Consider the following 17,578-nt stretch of genomic DNA (forward strand, 5'->3'; position numbering starts at 1 on the left):
AGTACACGTCACCCAAATATTTCGTTTAATGGCACTGGAAATCACATAAACTGTGCTCAGAATAATCTGGAAAGTCATTAAGTCAGCTGATATAAAGTTAAAATTTCAGAGTGATTTCTTTCACACGTGAACTTTGCAGACACTCCTCCTGATCCTGCTGCTCCCGCTTGCTGGTTTTTGGGAGACCTCCATCTCCTGTTGACACACCACAGGCCACCAAAGCCCTCCCAGCTGTTCCTGGCAGCATTTCCTCTAGTTCAAAGCAGCCATCCCACGGGGAATGATCACCCCAGTGACAGGAAATCCACCTGCAGGTGGCCAGCAGGTGCCAGAGGGGCACCCAGGCTCCGGCGCCACTGCCCCAGGAATGCATGGGGAAACCAGGGCAGCAGATCTCTGGCTCAGAGCCAGAGGGCAGAAAAAGGCTGAAATGTGCTGAATGTAGCATAGAATTTCTAATTCTAGGCTGCACTTCATGGTTTTATTTGTGATAAAAGCAGCACGCCACCGGAGCAGCGCGTGGCTGTTCGAACGAGGAATGCAGGGCTACATTTCTTGTTAACATCTGAGGTAGTGTTTCCTCACTCGTGGTGACAAAGGCACAGGAAATGCTGACACACTGCATTACAAACTTGAAAATTCACTGATGGGAAAATGTCCCATCAAAGCCTTGTCAAAACCCAGAGAGTTTTGCTGAAAAACTCCACCAGAAGTGAACCTCCAATCTCCTCCACAGCCTGTTTTCTCACCTGCACCCACTGAGGCTTTGCTGCCTAACTGCATTAAGCCATAGCAAAACCTGCTGATCAAACAAGGATTTATTAATAAAAGCAATGTTCTTTGCTCCAGAGAGATAATGTAATATTACTTGCTTGACATCTTTTTCTAGACAGACCTGTTGTGCGCGCTCCAGGCAAGTCTCACTTTCCCAGACACTCCCTCCTTACAGTTTGGCTGCTCTGAGTATTATGAAAAGAGCTTGTTAGATCTCCTGGGCTTTCAGCCACCATTTCTGATCTATTTCTATAGAAATATCTTTAACTATGGATTTAAAAAAAAATACTATTAAATAACAAGACACTTGTAATAGCCCCTCAAAGAGGATCCATCTGTTTGCTGGTATTTTAATTACAAATATTTTTTTACAGTTTTCATTCCTGAATGACATCAACATATGCATGACTTATTTACTTATGTAAATATATACCTATATTTAAAAGCAACCTCTCACATTACAGTGCAAGCTCCAATATTGGCAAATTCTAACCCTCAGGATTTATTAGATTAATTCATATGCCAGCAAAATACAAGAACCAGACTACTTACCTTTTCAGGTCTCTAGGAAGAAAAGAATTTACTTTTTTGCCTGACCAGTGAAAATTCCTTGCTATTAATAGCTGAAGTTTTACTGTTAAGCAGACATAAGTCTAAATTATTATCATCCCTTCTAAGCCACATACTCATATTAATTTAGAGCCCAGCCCACAGGGATATTGCAACCCTGTTTGTTATAATTGCCCAAGTAATGACATCTTCCAGGAAGTGCAGACAGAGCAAACTGGTCTGAATTCCTGAAATTTATTTTGCTAAGATAGCTTTGCACTGTACATCCTAATCTGAGATTTGCATTCCAAATAAAATGAAAAATCTCTGGCAGAGCTATAGTGCTCAGAGCCAATATCCCTTGCAATTTTCTTAGCCTACATTCTCTATGTAAAACTACAATTAACTGTGTCCAAAGGAACATAATATTTAACAGACATCTTCACTGTGAGCAAGATGTTCTTCAGAACGATGAAAAGCCTTAATTAAATTAGAATCTTTCATGGCTGGCTTGAACCAGCAGCTGCTCAGAGATAAGAATATGAACAACATGAACTCCTGCAACTCGGATGTTTTCCCAAGGTTGCTCATATCAGTGAGGTTATCAGCTTTATCAATTACAAGGGGTGTGCTTTTTGGTAGAAACTCCAGAAATCCAGACCTTCTCTGTGGCCCACAAATCCCTCTCACATTTAGCTGACACACATAACAATTAACCACCAGCACCTTTTTATTCCTAGGATGAATAAGTACATGCTTGTAAACTCTTTAAACACTCAGATCTGAGTATTACACTGCTTTGCACTCAATGGCATAATGAAATATCAAGTGCCTTGGTTAAGCTCAGAAGTCCTCCAAGCTTTCCTTCAGCTGCAAGATGACTCCTGCCCTGGAATGCAGAAACCTGCCCAGCTCCCACCCTTTTTTCCCCTTTCTTTTCTCCCAGCCAGGAGCACAGCCATTGATTCATCCCTCCAACCCATGGCTCCATCAGGTACAAAAGTTATAAATTTACAAAAAAAAAAACAAAAAAAAACCAAGCTTATTTTGAACTGGAAAGTGTGAAGTGCCCACAGAGAGGCAGAATGGGCAGCTCTAAAGAGAAATATCAATTAGCCAAAGTTGAACAAAGAGCTAATAGCAAATCATTTCAGAACTGCTAAAGTCTCTATTCAACAAGCTGCTGGGGATCCTTATAGGAGGGGGTATCCTGAAGTGAAGCACCTTGGCACTGTAAAAGCCATATTTGTGTGTTACTGATGAAAGTCCGAGCAACAAGCCAAAAGCAATAATGCTCTTGCACATGATGTGCTGAATAATTTGATTTAAAATACACAGCTAAACTCACTGCACTATGAAGCGGCCAAGTCAAAACCAGACATCTCTTTTCAAAAATAAACCCATTAAGTTTGCTAATACAAGCCTGAATTTCGATTCCGAGGGGGGAACAGAAGGCAAAGGAAAAAATAAAGCTCCCTTTAAAAAAAAATGCTAGATCTGACTGACTGATACTTGATGCTTCAAAACACAGATCACCTCACAGCAGCTCCTCCCCAGGGCTGATGGATATTGAGTTACAGCTCCTCCTGGTACCATAACCAAATTTCCTGACTCATGTTTGCACAAAGTCTCATCCTTACAATTAAGAGCTGACGCTGGCAGAATGGCATGTGCAAAGTGAGCTCTCTCCAGCCCCTCTCTGTAACACTTCCAGCCACTGCAGGAAGCCCTTCAGCCCTCAGTGCTGCTTTAAACCTTGTCCATGAAAGCTTAAAAAGGCCCTTCATCGTTTATTTTCATGTTGTCAGATATCTGAAGTTTTCTGTGCTACACGCAGTATAAAGGAAAAATGGTATAGCTTCTGACTTTGCAAATCTTAAGATCACAATTGCATTAAATGTTACTGTATAAAGCCCAAAAAGTCTAATTATTTTAGTTAACTTTTCTGTCATCTGATTAGTTAAAATAAAAATTAAAAAAAAAAAAGGTAACACAATGAGCAAATAGTTTGGATATAAACTTCAGCTGAACAAAACGCTACCTGATAAAATACACAAGAAGAAAGTCTCTGAGCCAAAATATGAAAAAGTTCAAAAAGTCTAATTACTTTAGTTCACTTTTCTGTCACCTATTTAGTTAAAATTAAAAAAAAAAAAAAACAGCAACACAATGAATAAATAGTTTGGATATAAACTTCAGCTGAACCTGATAAAATACATGAGAGAAAAGCCAAAATATGAACATTTCTGCTCTTAAAATAAACACATACAAAAGTCGGATTTGGTATTGCAGTTCATATCTAGTTCAGAGAGTTTTGCAACTAAGAAAATTCAGATCCTTAAAATTTCAACATTTAAAATAAACTGTGGGGTTTTTTAATTATTTTTCCTTCCAGTCTCACTGGCCTCAAGGTCACAGCTCTGAATTTGCTTCCACGAAGGTCAAAATTTCAAGGAGATCTTTGAAGTTGCTGAAATCCAGCTCCAATGCCTGGGAAACTGCTCAGACTACACCTTCCCCCCACACCCCACAGCATGTAAGTAAATTCATGCTCCGGTAAATTGGAAGGTGAGGAATTATAATAAAAGTAAACACAGAACTAATGCACAAATTAACTGTGCCCTGGAGTAAAGCAGAGGACAAATCCTTGACAGCAATGGAGAGAGATTAGGTAGATATGATAAGCAAAATTTTTCAAAGCTAGTCACTGCAAAAAAATCCTATAAATTTAGACAAACTAAACAGTGCTAACACAGGGCCAGAAGATTTTGTATCCCAAAGAAACGCAGGAGGTCCAATTTTCCAATATCTCAGGTATTTGGTTGTTAATTGCAGCCCCAAGATTTGCAGGGTGTCTCTGCTCTGAAGAACAAGTCAGAGCTCTTCAGGTTTTGGTCTTGAAGTTGTTTATTAATTGTTATCTATAAAATTTTCTTTCTGCTCAGCAGGGCAGCCACAGGCACTCTTTGTGTTGTCTTTTTATACTACACACTACGCATAACACATTTACACTTAATTCCCAAAAGGCATCACCCATGTTAGACAGTGCACTTCTACTCTACACCAATCCCCAAGTGCCAACATCACGGCAGAAAATGGAGAACAAGAAGAAGAAGAAGAAAGGCTGGACATGCCCAGATTCCTCCATCTTGTCCCCATAACCCCCATTCCGAAAATCCTAACATCTACATTTTCACCCTGTGATCATTTTGTCATTGCACTATTAAAACCTGTGTGACTTTCAGGCCCTCATACAAAGCTGGTAATTTGCTCCAAGGGTCATAATCAAATCCCCAGGTGTTCTGGGCTGTGTGCCAGGGTCTCTGAGCCCCTTGGTGAGGTCCTTGGCAACTCTGGACACCCAGAAGGATGCACTGAGTTTCTACACCAATCTTCTCTGTTTCTTCGGTTCCTTAGGATCATTGTAGAAATCAGCAGCCTTGCCAACAAGGAGCAAACACTGCTCAGGGAGCTGGCAGAGCCCATGGAGCCTCTGGAATGCCATGGGACTCTTTCAAGGTGCAGGGCATTTCTGATTTTTAGAGCGATGCAAAAGAATGACTGTGATGGTGTTCACAGGAGTTCTTGGATGAGGGAAGAGATGAGGATCTGACTCCATGTTTCAGAAGGCTGATTTATTATTTTATGGTATGTATTACATTAAAACTATACTAAAAGAATAGAAGAAAAGATTTCATCAGAAGGCTGGCTAAGAATAGAATAGCAAAGAATGATAACAAAGGTTTGTGGCTTGGCTCTCTGTCTGAGCCAGCTGGGCTGTGATTGGCCATTAATTAGAAACAACCAACATGGGCCAATCACAGATGCACCTGTTGCATCCCACAGCAGCAGATAATCAATGTTTACATTTTGTTCCTGAGGCCTCTCAACTTCTCAGGAGGAAAAATCCTAAAGAAAGGATTTTCCATAAAAGATGTCTGCGACAAATGATGTCATAGGTGGAGGTGTGGATGTTTCTGTGTAAAAGCCACGAATCTTTACAGAAATAACTCACTCGGGAGGTTTAGAAGAACGGAGAGCACTAAATTCGCCTTAACATGGGCAGACAGTGGGAAGGGCGAGGATCAGGGAAGGAATTGGCACCAGTGGATGCAGAGGGACCCCAGTTGGGTTTTCCTGCAGCAGAACCTCAGAACAAAGAGCAGAGTTGGTGAGCTAGAAAACTGATTTCCTGCAATCCAGAGAGGCAATGCTCATCCACAAGATATCTAAGGTAAAAAAACCCCTGAGGTCTGGGTTAGACTACACAGAAAAACAGCTCAACACACACATGGAAGAAAAATATTTCTTATGAATATCTATTATTTCAAAACTATCTACTTACTCTGATTATAAAGCTCTCTCCTGAATTTCCCTCAGCTTCATAAACATGACATGAAGGCTCTTGGGAAGTCTAAACTCAGCTTTAGATGCAAAGACTGAGAACGTGCACTAAAAAGTCAACTTTTTGACTTTGCAAAATTCATTTTCACATCAGTATTTTTCCCCCTTTGAAACATTCTGTGCAGCAATTTATAAATAACACTCACTAGGCTGCTCTGATACTACCCAACCTGCATCTGTGGATACAAATATGTTGAATTCATCCTAACAGGAACTGACAGTATCAAGCACTTCTGTATAAATTGAAGCTTCAGTAGCTATTTTGAGGAAAGTGTCTGTGGGAAACAATGAGAAGAAAAACATACTTCTGCTAGAAACAGCAAATTCATCAAAATTGAATCCGCTTGGATTAAAAGCGCTGAACAGCAAATGGATCACTATGAAAAGCTCCACATCCCACATTACTCAGCACATCCACAAAAATATAAATTTTAACAGCTGTGCCAGTTCAATGCCTGTGCTTATAAACAAAACATTCCCATATAGATTGCTTCCTGAAGATCATTGAAAATATCCTTGGGAAAAAAAAGCTATATTTAAGTTTTTCCTCTTTCTCTGCCTCAAGAATAGGTATAACTGCTGTCCCCAAATTGGTTATTTCACCTGGTGGGCCAGAGACCAGCCCACACACAGAGCACAGCTGCACCAGTTGCTGAGCTGGCTTTGCTACTTTCTTCCTTACCTTGGGAATTCTGCCCAAAGTCCCTGTGGCCTGTAAATTCTGCATTCCTTGTGCCCACTCTCAGTGGTACATCCTTCTCCTCAAAGCTTTGTTAAATTCTCCCTAAGTCTGAGATCATCGATCACATCAAGCCCTAAACTTGAACAAGACAACTCTACACACAAGTAACTCATCATTCCAACACCTGGACACCATAACCAAGAGGCAAAAATTGTTCACAGCAAGTAAAACCTTGGTTTGAAACGACATATTTTGCTGGTTTTGCTCCTCCATTATTCAGAATGTGGGACAATTTACTCCCTGCAGAACTGGCCAACACTAAGAAAGTCAAATCACTAAAACACTGAAGTTAAATCCCAGCCTCCTATCATAATTGCTTTCCATACTTAATGGAGTAACATGATTTTCTAACTTTGGAAAAAATAAAGGCTTTATACAGATAGGTAATGCTGCAAGACAGACAGAAGAGCAGCTCTGGACATCCAAGAGCAACATTTAATACTTTGAAGATTCACAGAGGTGAGAGAAACATAAAACATCCCCCAGCTGAAGAATCATTATTACAAGTGGCAAGAAGAATGCACCACCCTTTATCCTTGTTTTTCCAGTGAATCCTGCAGGAAAAGTGAATGCCAAGGTGCCTGGAGACAGATCGGGCACGCACTGAAACCAGAAGCTGACTTTAGAGGGAAAGGGAGCAGCCACAATTAATGTGTGACAAGATATCCAGGCCCCCTCAGTGACCTGTTTGATGGAGGCTGTGTTTGCTCACAGAAACACATATTTACCCAGGGAAGGCTCCTAAGGGATTCCCCTCCCTGAAAACCCACCCAAGTACTCAGGTCTTTGTGATGGTGTTCACGGGGGTTCTTGGATGAGGGAAGAGACAAGGATCTGACTCCACGTTTTAGAAGGTTTGATTTATCATTTTGTGATATATATTACATTAAAACTATACTAAAAGAGCAGAAGAAAGGATTTCATCAGAAGGCTAGCTAAGAATAGAAAAAGAAAGAGTGATAACAAAAGCTTCTGTCCCAGACAGAGATTCTGAGCCAGCTGACTGTGATTGGCCATTAATTAGAAACATCCACATGAGACCAATCACAGATGCACCTGTTGCATTCCACAGCAGCAGATAACCATTCTTTACATTTTGTTCCTGAGGCCTCTCAGCTTCTCAGGAGGAAAAATCCTAAGGAAAGGATTTTTGCTAAAAGATGTCTGTGACAGCTCTTGTATCTCACACTCATCTTTGTGCACTGCTACTGGTTTGACTCTATCACAACAACTAAAACAAGCAATAATAGAATAAAAAAAACAACTGTATATCCAATTTTGAGTGCCTGGGGAAAGGATTTTATCAGCTTAAAAAGAGTCCTGAAGTGCTCACTGTACTGCTTCCACAAAGGGGACACTCCTGTGGCACAGGATACAAAAGAGATCCCCAAATTGTCCTGTAAAATATTGCACCTTTTAAAAAGTACCAGCTGTGAGAGGTGTTCTCAAGTTCTTTCCACCCACAGAGCCCATCATGCAGTGTCTGCCAACCATTTCCAGGGATTCTTTCCAAGTTCTACACAAATGAAAAATGAATACGTTTCCATGTCGAATCATCTTAGCAAGGATAAGCCAAATCAACGTAAATTTCTCCTTGTATGTTATACATGAGACGAGGGACTGAGAAAGAGATAAGAAAAAGCAAAGCCCCAGTTCCATGCAGCAGGAAGCCTTTTTGAATTTGCAAAACTCTGGAAGTACGTGCCATTTCCAGATATTGACTGACTGCTCAGTAAAACTTCCAAGCCTCCCGTTCCAAGTCTCCAAAGTTTCCATATTCCAGGTCTGTCGTTTTGGCTCGCAGATTTTGCTAAGTCACAGAAAGATTTTGGGAGTTTTGCAAATCAACTGAACGCAAAAGCTGGACCTAGGAACAGACCTGTTCATCAACTCAGTGCTCTCCTGGGTTTTCTGTACATATTTACAGCTGAAGTTCAGGATGCTGGGGTCCATCACTGGGGTATGTTTAAAGGAAATCTTTTATTCTCTCAATTCCCACTACTTTTAGGGCATGAAAAATCCACAAGTTAAACCATTATAATAAGCACACAGAGGATGTCTCTAGACTCCTTCCCAGATAAGTATTCTGATAAGTATTTAACAACTTGAACATGAACAATGACACAAAAGGATTTGCCAAAAAAATCAAACTCTAGCTAAAACTCTACTGTATGTTACTTCCAGTTCCAAGAAGTCTTTCATATGGTTGAAATTTTAAGAACTATTTGAAAGTCCTACTACTCATATTTGGTCTGTGAATACACCTGTGGAGTTCCCTGAGGTAATAAATTAATCATGAATTTTAATGCTTGATAGCAATGCCTTTATTTGACCTGCTTATTAATACAGCCACAAAATGAAATTATTTCAGGCTAATGACTTGCAAAGCCCTTTAATCCCTAACAGCTACCAGCTGATTTGCCCACATGAAACGTTTGTCAGAAGTTTCTTGCATTTGGGGCCACTTGCATCAAAATCAAAACAAAATACAGACAAAAGACTAAGGTATTGAAATGACTCTCTATTTGATAACGTTATCTTTTGCTTCTATTTCAGGAGAGAAAAGGGAATCAGAATTCACTATCAGTTTCTTCAGTTTATTTAATTTTCCAGAAAATGGATCAAAGTCTGCTTCCATACCAGTAATTGTGGCATCTTTGTACTCTTCTATTAAATTTGGAAGGAAAATTTGGTTTGCTATTATATAAGAGATATTTAGTCTTTGTTTCAGTTGTTTTCAAGCCTCCAAGTGGAAATATTCAGGACAGTTTCATTAATTCCAAAATAATATAGATCCTATCCATTCCTACTTGAAAAGAAGAAAATGGTCATATTGGCAAACGCTAAAATACAGCTCTGTCATGAAGACTTTTTTTCCCCTCTATTACTGTTTATTGATAAGGGGTAGTTTTGCTTCAATACTGTGCTGTAAACATGTAACAATTCTGTTTACTCCTTAGTTAAGAAAAGCAAATAAAATTCATTTACAGTGAAATGGTATTTATGAACATTCTGCTTGGTATGGCACTTTTATCAGTCCCTACCAATTTGGAAGCTCTTCTAAGTACCCAAATCTGGGTTTCCAAAGAGAGTGAGCAGCTGCCACTCCCATTTGCAATTAGTCCTGGATAATCAGAAGCTTTGATTAGATAAAAACTACAAATGGCTGGCAAATCCCAGCCACATTTTAGAGTTTGAATTCCTTTTCTAACAAACCATTTACTCTGAACATAAACTCCTCTCCTCATGCTAAAAAAAAAAGGTAAAAAAGCAGGTTTCTAAAATCTGCCTTTTGCCAGTTAAATGAGAACCAGCTGTGCTTCACAATCTGCAGAGGAAACTGAAGATGCTACCAAGTTTCCTAATTAAAATGAAGAAGGCAATCAAGGCAAAACAGATTCGGACCACAATTCTTAAAATGGTTTTCCAATCTTTGTCTCATTTACAATTATTATGAAATGTTGCCCGCACTGCACTGGGCATAGTGTGGGTAACTACTGATGGTTATTCAGTATTTTTCACAACAGAGCAGACCTCCTTCTTGCACAAAAGCTTGTTAGAACAACTTTCTTTTAGTGACAAAAGTTCTAATTTGATTTTCTTTTTATACATACAAAGTCTGCCAGAGCAGATTGAGAATTGTACTTACAGTTTCAGGTAACGTTTCTATTTTGTATGCATTCACCTTTCTAAATTGAAGAATGTTTTAGTTCAATAAATAGTTAATTTATAACACCCGTGACTCAAATTTTCAAGTTTAAAATAATCTCTACTAACACTAAAATATTTTGCACATATGCTTCTATTTTATTTACAGAAGATTACTTCAAGAAAAGAAAATACTGACTTCATTAATTTTGATTTTTATTTTCTTCAGATGTAATGAACACTCTTCAAGAAAATAACATATCCTACTTTCATAAGTGGTATGTGCTTGTTTCCTACCTATCCACACAAAATGGGTTATCTCCCCAAGGTGTTTGCTAGAGATTTTTATTTTTTTTTGTCTGGAGTGAGACATCAGAATTCTTCTGTTTGGGAGCTGATTGGATTATGCTCATTATTTTATGATCATCCCAGAAACACACTCATAAATCTTACTGCAATGCCATTAGAATAAGATGTTCTGATTATGCTTTATTAAAGCAGATGCTACCATCTGCCCTGCAGAGGAATAAAAATATGATTCACTACATTCAAGAGACTCTTGGCAAATATCTTCCCCTGTCCAAATAAGATTTCTGAATTAAACTTTGGGTTGAAAATAGTGCAAATTGGAAATAAAATTATAAAATTCCTTTTTTTTTTTTTTTTTTTTTTTTTTTGTGGGAGTAGTACATAGAGAAGAAAGGAGGCAACCCCAGCAAAGTCACCTCTGAATGCAGAGACCAACCAGACTTGTTTTCAGAGGAGGAGAAGGTAAAACAGGAGTTCCCATACTCTAAGTGATGGAAATCCAGATTAAAATGCAACAGCTTAGATTTATCTTCACTAATTACTTTAACTGGCACACAATCTGTTGATCTTAAAGACTGTGAAGACCTAAGCAGGGAGTGAATCATTCCCTGTGAATATTCACACACTCTCTGTTGCTCTAATGGCAACAACACTCACAGTCAGCACTGGATAAGCAAGGCTTGGAACAGAGGCATCCTTTGGACCTGCCTTTTTCTTGACTTCGAGTGTTCAGTCTGATTTCAGCCCTCCAAACCAATGCGAGGTTTCATTGAAGGAGAATCAGCTGATCTGTTTTCTCCAAATTCACATCTGCTGCAGGAAACCACCATTGATTTATCACCATTTCCTTGGGTGATATGCCAATGGCTTCTCATACGATCACCGGTTTATACTTGCAACTTTTTGGAAGTCAGATCCATTATTTACCATTCCCTGAATTGCACTGTCTGGTCACACCAGGTTTCTTATCTTTACCCCTCTATTAAGTGCTCTATTTTAACCTGTATTCAATCCTCAACTTTTATCTTCAGCTACTTCCGATTTAACCCGGAAAATCTGACTAAACAGAGAAACACAGAATGCATTTTATATATCACATACACAAAGTTGAGAAAACCACTAATGGTCCCTCATTTGTTTGTTGATGATCCGACAGAGAAATAAAGCCCTGGTTTAGGCATTTGAAGATAGCACATTTTCATTTTTAATCTCTATGAAAATATACAGCTCTTTCCCCTTGGCAAGTTTCAGTCACAGGTTTTGCAGAAATACTAGTGAACCACAAAACAGTCATAAAAATCTTGCTGTACAGGTTATCAAATTAGAGTTCAAAATCCAGGTTGTGCTTAAAATCCTCTAAACCACTACACTGGAACTTGGCAGGTGCACATTATAAACACAAATTGACCTAGACTGGCAACAGTGCCACCAGGATTTACTTTTTATGTTGGCTTCAGAATGAAATTATCTTTGTAATTTAACTGCTTTGTTCTCTGCATCAGTGAATTACCAGATAAGAGCAAAGTGCTACTGAGAAATGGTTTTATAGAAAAGAAACACGTGAAGATGGAAACAAAAAAGGTAACTGCAATGTTACAAGGTCAGAGAGACTTGAAATAAAAATGTCACACTAAAACATGCAGGCAGAGGCATCTAGCTACAAGAAAAAAAGCACCTTTATTTTGTTGCTTAATGTGCATCTGGGTAAAAGAAGAGCTAAAATGTTGTAAAGGTGGAAGAAAGAAGAAGGGAGGAAATTCAACCTGCCACAGGTTATCAAAGACATCACCTCAGAGCTGGTACCTAGACAAAAGCAAAGAACAGATTGAGCAAAGGGGAACTCTCAGCTTCTTCAGCTTCAAAGCAACAGGTGAGTTGATAGCACTGCACAGACAAAAGCAAACTGGGGATAATTTAAAGAACCTAATTCACTGCTCAGTCTTTGCAGTTCTCAGGGTATTGACTGAAGCAAAGTTATTTCACACATATCTACAGAACCCTGGTAACTGATCAAGTGTCCCTCCAGGGACATCCACTGCTGCTAAACCCTCCTGAGTAGCTGAGGAGATTTTCAAGGTTATATCCAGAGAGGTTGAGGTGATCTCTGGGAATGGGGTGGCAAAAGGAATGAAAAACATCCCCAGAGACTGGAGTGATGCAACTTCACTGATAGAAAAGTGACTTCTGACAGTCCTAATCCACTGCCCTAAGCAATGTCATCTTCTGCTGCACTGCTATTTCCACACCCTTGGGTATTTCTGGAAAACACAAAACCCTTTCTTTGTACAGCACGTTCAATGATTTTGCACCTACGCTGAGCGATCATTATCATGAAACACATTTCCTTATTTATCACTCCCCGCTTTGACAAACTAAATCACATTATAGACTTCTAAAGCAAGCAGGAGGTTTCCTCCTATTGCTGTAAATGCCTTTTCTGGGGAAGGGAGCAGGAGGAAGGTGGATTTTTTTGCTTTACCTGTGTGAACACAGTCCTTTGCTCATCTTACCAGGTCAAGGCTGCCTGAGCTCAAACAAATCCTGAGCTGCAGGGAAAACCAGCTGAGTTTCTGGTGTGCCCCTGAGTGGCCTCACCAGAGTGAAAGCAGTGTCTGGGGATGAGTGCCTTGTCCGGATCTGTGGGAGTTTGTTTGTTTTGAGGAGAGAGACCAGAAAGCGGCAAAGAGGAAACAAGTGAGGAAAATGAGGGCTGGGGGCAGAGCTGCACTCGGAATAACAAGGATGAGGCTCAGTGCCTCTTGTTGTGTTTTCATTTTCTCCTCTTTTGCACTCACAGGACATTGTCCCTCTGCCTTTCCTGCCTGTTTGCTGACACAATCAGCGTGTTGAGGAAGGTGATTGTCGAGGTCTTCATTCTACTCTTGTCCATCTGTCCCCATGTCTCCATTCCAACTCTCTCTGCCACATGGAGCCACATTTTGCTGCCTGCATGGTCTGCCTGGAGAAGCCCTGACCCAGTGTAACAAGCATGACAGAAAAATGGGAGAATGGATCCAAGAGCCCAGAGAGCACTTCTTGGTCTGTGCCTGCACCCAAACATTCTCCCTTTGCTGGACACACACACACCCCCTGATCCCTTTTCCACACTGCTGATACCACACGAAGAAAGATGAAGTGAGATCAGATACAGGAGGAGTGAGGGGAAGATAACTCTTATTATCTCACCTTTCCTTTCCCACCTCCTTCCTGTCTCCCCTGTTTATCTGCATGTGGATAGGGGTGAAACAGGGATGGCAGCAGCAGAAAGTGCCCTCTGCACCATCCCTCTAATCCCTCTGCTTCCTGGGACAGGAGATGAAAGCAGCCAGGGAAGCTGGAATCAGGGAACAACACCCCCAGCTCAATTCCTACCACGTTCCAGCCACACACATCAACCCAGTCCCTACCCCTTCCTTTAATTTGGGCTTCCCATAGGGCAGAACCCCAGATGGGTGGCAGATAAGCTGCTGTATGTTTTGTCAGGGTGTTTGATTACTACCTGGCTCAGGTAAATAAAGTATTTAAGCTTTCAAAACCAATGCTAACATTGGTTCAGAAGAGTTACAGGCAAGTCATGTGTCTCTACAACAGAATAAAACTTCAGCAGTCAGTGGTGAGACCAGTCTTGAGTTATCCCTCAACTTAAGTCTTGTTACTGGGGACTTGAAATTACTTTGTACATTATAAATGATTTTATTATTATTACATATTTTTTTTCCTCATATTCTGGTACCAAACTATACCTGTCCTCAAGACAAAACTGGGTGGTTTTGAGTTCTACCCCTCTTTAACTTACACTGGGTTTCCTTCAGGTCCAAGAGGCCTTTACAATTGCTCTCAACTGGAATTAGAAGCAAGTGGTCGGAAAACCCATATCATCTAAAAACCAACAACCCTTATTTGGTTATGGTTGTCCCAGTCTGACCTTGCACTTTCCTGGCGTACTGAGTTTTAGTCAAAGTATTCCTCCATTAGAAAGATGGAGAGAAACTTAAAGATTCATTGGTTTAAAGTTCAAACAGCAGATGCAAGTAAAAATCAGGAACACAGGCAAAGTCAATAAATAAACATGGAAAGCTGGAATTCTGCTTTCTTTGCCCTCCCACCTGCTCTTTCCACGTTTCCACAGTAGTTTCAGAAAGAAGTCTTTTATGCACTTGTTCATATACTCCTTTCATTAAAACACCCAACAAAATAACCCCAGAGAAGCACCCCTCAGTGAATCCCCTCCTTCCACAACCTTAAAATTAAAAATCTGAAATTGCAAACTACGTTTTTTGGCCGTGGAAATACAAAGTGCGGTACACACAAATCTTCAAAAGCAGGCATTGCACTACACCCACACACAGTCAGACCTGTCAAAATGATCCTCAGCATCTTCTCCTGCCCCATGCAAAGCTGAGCAGAGGACGATGCACGAAGCAGGGTGGTTCCTTATCCTTCTTGCAAATGTCAGGAGGTGTTTTTATCAGAGCAGCGCTAGCCCACGGGACTGGGGAATCACTTGACATGCCCTTACCTTCCTTATCTCTGTGCTGCTTGAACAGACAGCTTCATCTTCCGGCTACTTTGTCCCGAACAGCCTCTAAACAACCTCTTTTCACCGCTTTTTTATAGTTGATTGTCAAAGCCTGGGGAGGGGAGGAAGGGGAGGGCTCCCACCTTGGAGAGCCGGGCTGCAGCTGGGTGTCATCAGCTCGCTGAACCCCCTGCCCTCCGCCCACAAAGCGCTTTATTTACCGACCTGCCAGTCCAACTGCAGCTCGGGAGGATAAATATTTACCTCGCAGGAGCCGCGTCTGTTTAAAAGCCCCGCTGCTTTTGGATGAGATGGGATGGAGCGGGGAGAGCAACAGGAGCGGCCGCGGCAGCAGCAGCGCCGAGAGCGGCCGCGCTCGGACACGCCGGGCCCGCTGACCTGGTCCTGATCCTGATCCTGATCCGGATCCTGCTCCGTGTCCTTCTCCTGGTCCTGGTCCTGATTCTGGTCCTGGTCCTTGTCCTGCTTCTGGTTCTGCTCCTGCTCTTGGTCCTGGTCCTTGTCCTGCTCCTGCTCTTGCTCCTGCTCCTCTTCTTAATCGTGCCCGGCGCTGCCTCCGCAGCTCCGGGACAGCCGCGATACTCGTGACAGCCGGGCCCGCTCTTTCCAGTCCCGATCCCTTTCCAGTGCCGGTCCCGATCCCTTTCCAGTCCCGATCTCTTTCCCTTTTTCCCTTTCCAGTCCCGATCCCGGTGTTCCCGTTCCCGGCCGCGCTCGGGGCCGCCCCCGAGTGACGGCGCCCGGCGCTGCGCCCCCCCCGGCACGGGCAGGTGCTCCAGGGAATTCCTGCGCTCCGGGAATTCTCTGCACAGCTTCGCTATTGCTGGAATCGAAAGTATTTATTTTATGTTGTTTTTCCTTTTTTTTTTTTTTTTTTTTTTTTGGTGCGTTTTCCAGCGCCCCCCGGGGGTTTTTCCAGGTTAACACGGGCATTGACCGAGGAAAACACCGACTGCTCCAAAGATTTGAAAAAAAAAAATCAGGTGTTTCTCTACTTAAAACACTTCTCGCCGGCTCTAATTCTCTTAGTGAAATAACAGCATATTTATATTGTTACAGCTGTTTCATATCAGCATTTACTTGCAAAAAAAAATCAGCATTAGAGGCTGGTTTCTGAGCAGGAGTCAATGATCTAATGAGGTTTTTTTACTGAAAAAAAACCTCAAGTGCAGGAAGGCTGCAAGTACACAAACGTTAAACAAGAACACGCTCGTGAAGTGTATATTTTCTTCTGTCTCCAGAGATTCCAGGATCACTCCTGAAAATACTAAAACTCCTGTGGGTTTTGGTCATTGGGAGCTCCCTGGTGATCATTGGGGCGCCTGGATGAGCAAAAATTGGATAAAGGGTTTCTGTTGAGCAAAGGGGTGACCTGTGCTGCACTGGCTGGGATGTCAGTTTTCTGTGGAGCTGGCTAAACAAAAGTAACTGCTTAGCAGAAAGTGAGATAAAGAGATTCCAGACAGGTATACAATGCAATTAACACACACTTTTCACTCTTTGTGGATTGGTTTTATTTCGACCCCTATAGTTTGCTGCCTTTTTTCTGGCATTATGGTATCTTTCACCTAAATAGTTTAAGCATGTCTAAAATACACGTGTTTTTTTAAGGTAGTTTTGTCACTTACAACACTTCTCCTCAGTTTTAGAATCTCTTTTTGCCTAGAATAATCTTCCAGTGTATTTGGGGTGTTAAAACTTGTTCCCTGTTACCAGCTGAGCCACTCTCTGACCTTGGGAAGAATTACATGTTATTTCAGATTTGCTTTAAATTTACACAAAACACCAAGGCTATGAATCACATACCAGATATTCCAGATAGAGGACTGGACATAGAGAGCAGACATGCCCAAGGTGCGGGAGAGAGAGAAAATGGGAAGTGAAGTAGAATGCCTTTGAAACGTCTCTGAACACGCCAAAGAATAATTTAACCTGGCAAGGATCCACGGGCTGTGTATTAATTTGGCTTTTGAATGTTTCTTGTCTTTTGGCTCATCTTTGAGGTAGCCCTCTTAAACAGGCCACGTAGAGGAGCGGTGAAAATGACACAGGTTGGTAACACTTGCATCTCTCATAACACCGATACCAAAAATTATTGGGCAGTGAGTATTGAGTCAGTGGAATTTAGAACAATCTGGGCAAAACTTGGTTGAAAGCAGCCCAGTTTCCCCTCCTTTTTCCCAGCTCACTTGACAGGTGTGTGGACAGCTTTGCCCATGAAGCAGCACCTGTGAGCCTCACTGACACAGGGCTCCTCCTGCGCGGTTTATTCGTGCCCTGGAAGTGCCAAGCCCCTGCTGGCACATGGTGCTCTCCAGTTTTTGGGAGAAGGAGCGTCAGGCAGGGCTGGGAAGGCGAGCAGGGCCTTGCCCCAGTGCAGGGGAAGGGCCTGGAATGAGGAGGCAATTACTGTCACTCCCTTGGGAAGAGCAGGCAGGGGCAGAGGGAGGCTGAGCACGCAGCACAAGCCCCTCTCTGTTCACGGCTCGTGATTTTACAGCTTCTTTAGTGTTTGACACAACATTGCTGCACCACCAGAAAGCAGAGAGAATCTTGATTCTGGGCTCCCTTTAGCTCGTTGGTCCTGTCTGTCCTGTTTGTTATCATTGCAA

The 17,578-nt window shown here is 41.7% G+C and overlaps 1 protein-coding gene across 1 annotated transcript in view; it reads right to left on the minus strand.

Moving 5' to 3' along the window:
- PPFIBP2 (PPFIA binding protein 2) overlaps positions 1-15,287 on the minus strand; it is a 93,096-nt gene extending 77,809 nt beyond the window's left edge. The window contains exon 1 of the mRNA XM_054283603.1: positions 15,210-15,287. The gene's annotated coding sequence lies outside the window, so the exon portion shown is untranslated. The remainder of the gene's footprint in view (positions 1-15,209) is intronic.
- Positions 15,288-17,578: the final 2,291 nt, after the last annotated feature.

Source organism: Melozone crissalis, unplaced genomic scaffold, assembly GCF_028551555.1.
Source record: "Melozone crissalis strain CALT ecotype California unplaced genomic scaffold, PUWL_Pcris_2 ptg000038l_1, whole genome shotgun sequence".
NCBI lineage: Eukaryota > Metazoa > Chordata > Aves > Passeriformes > Passerellidae > Melozone > Melozone crissalis.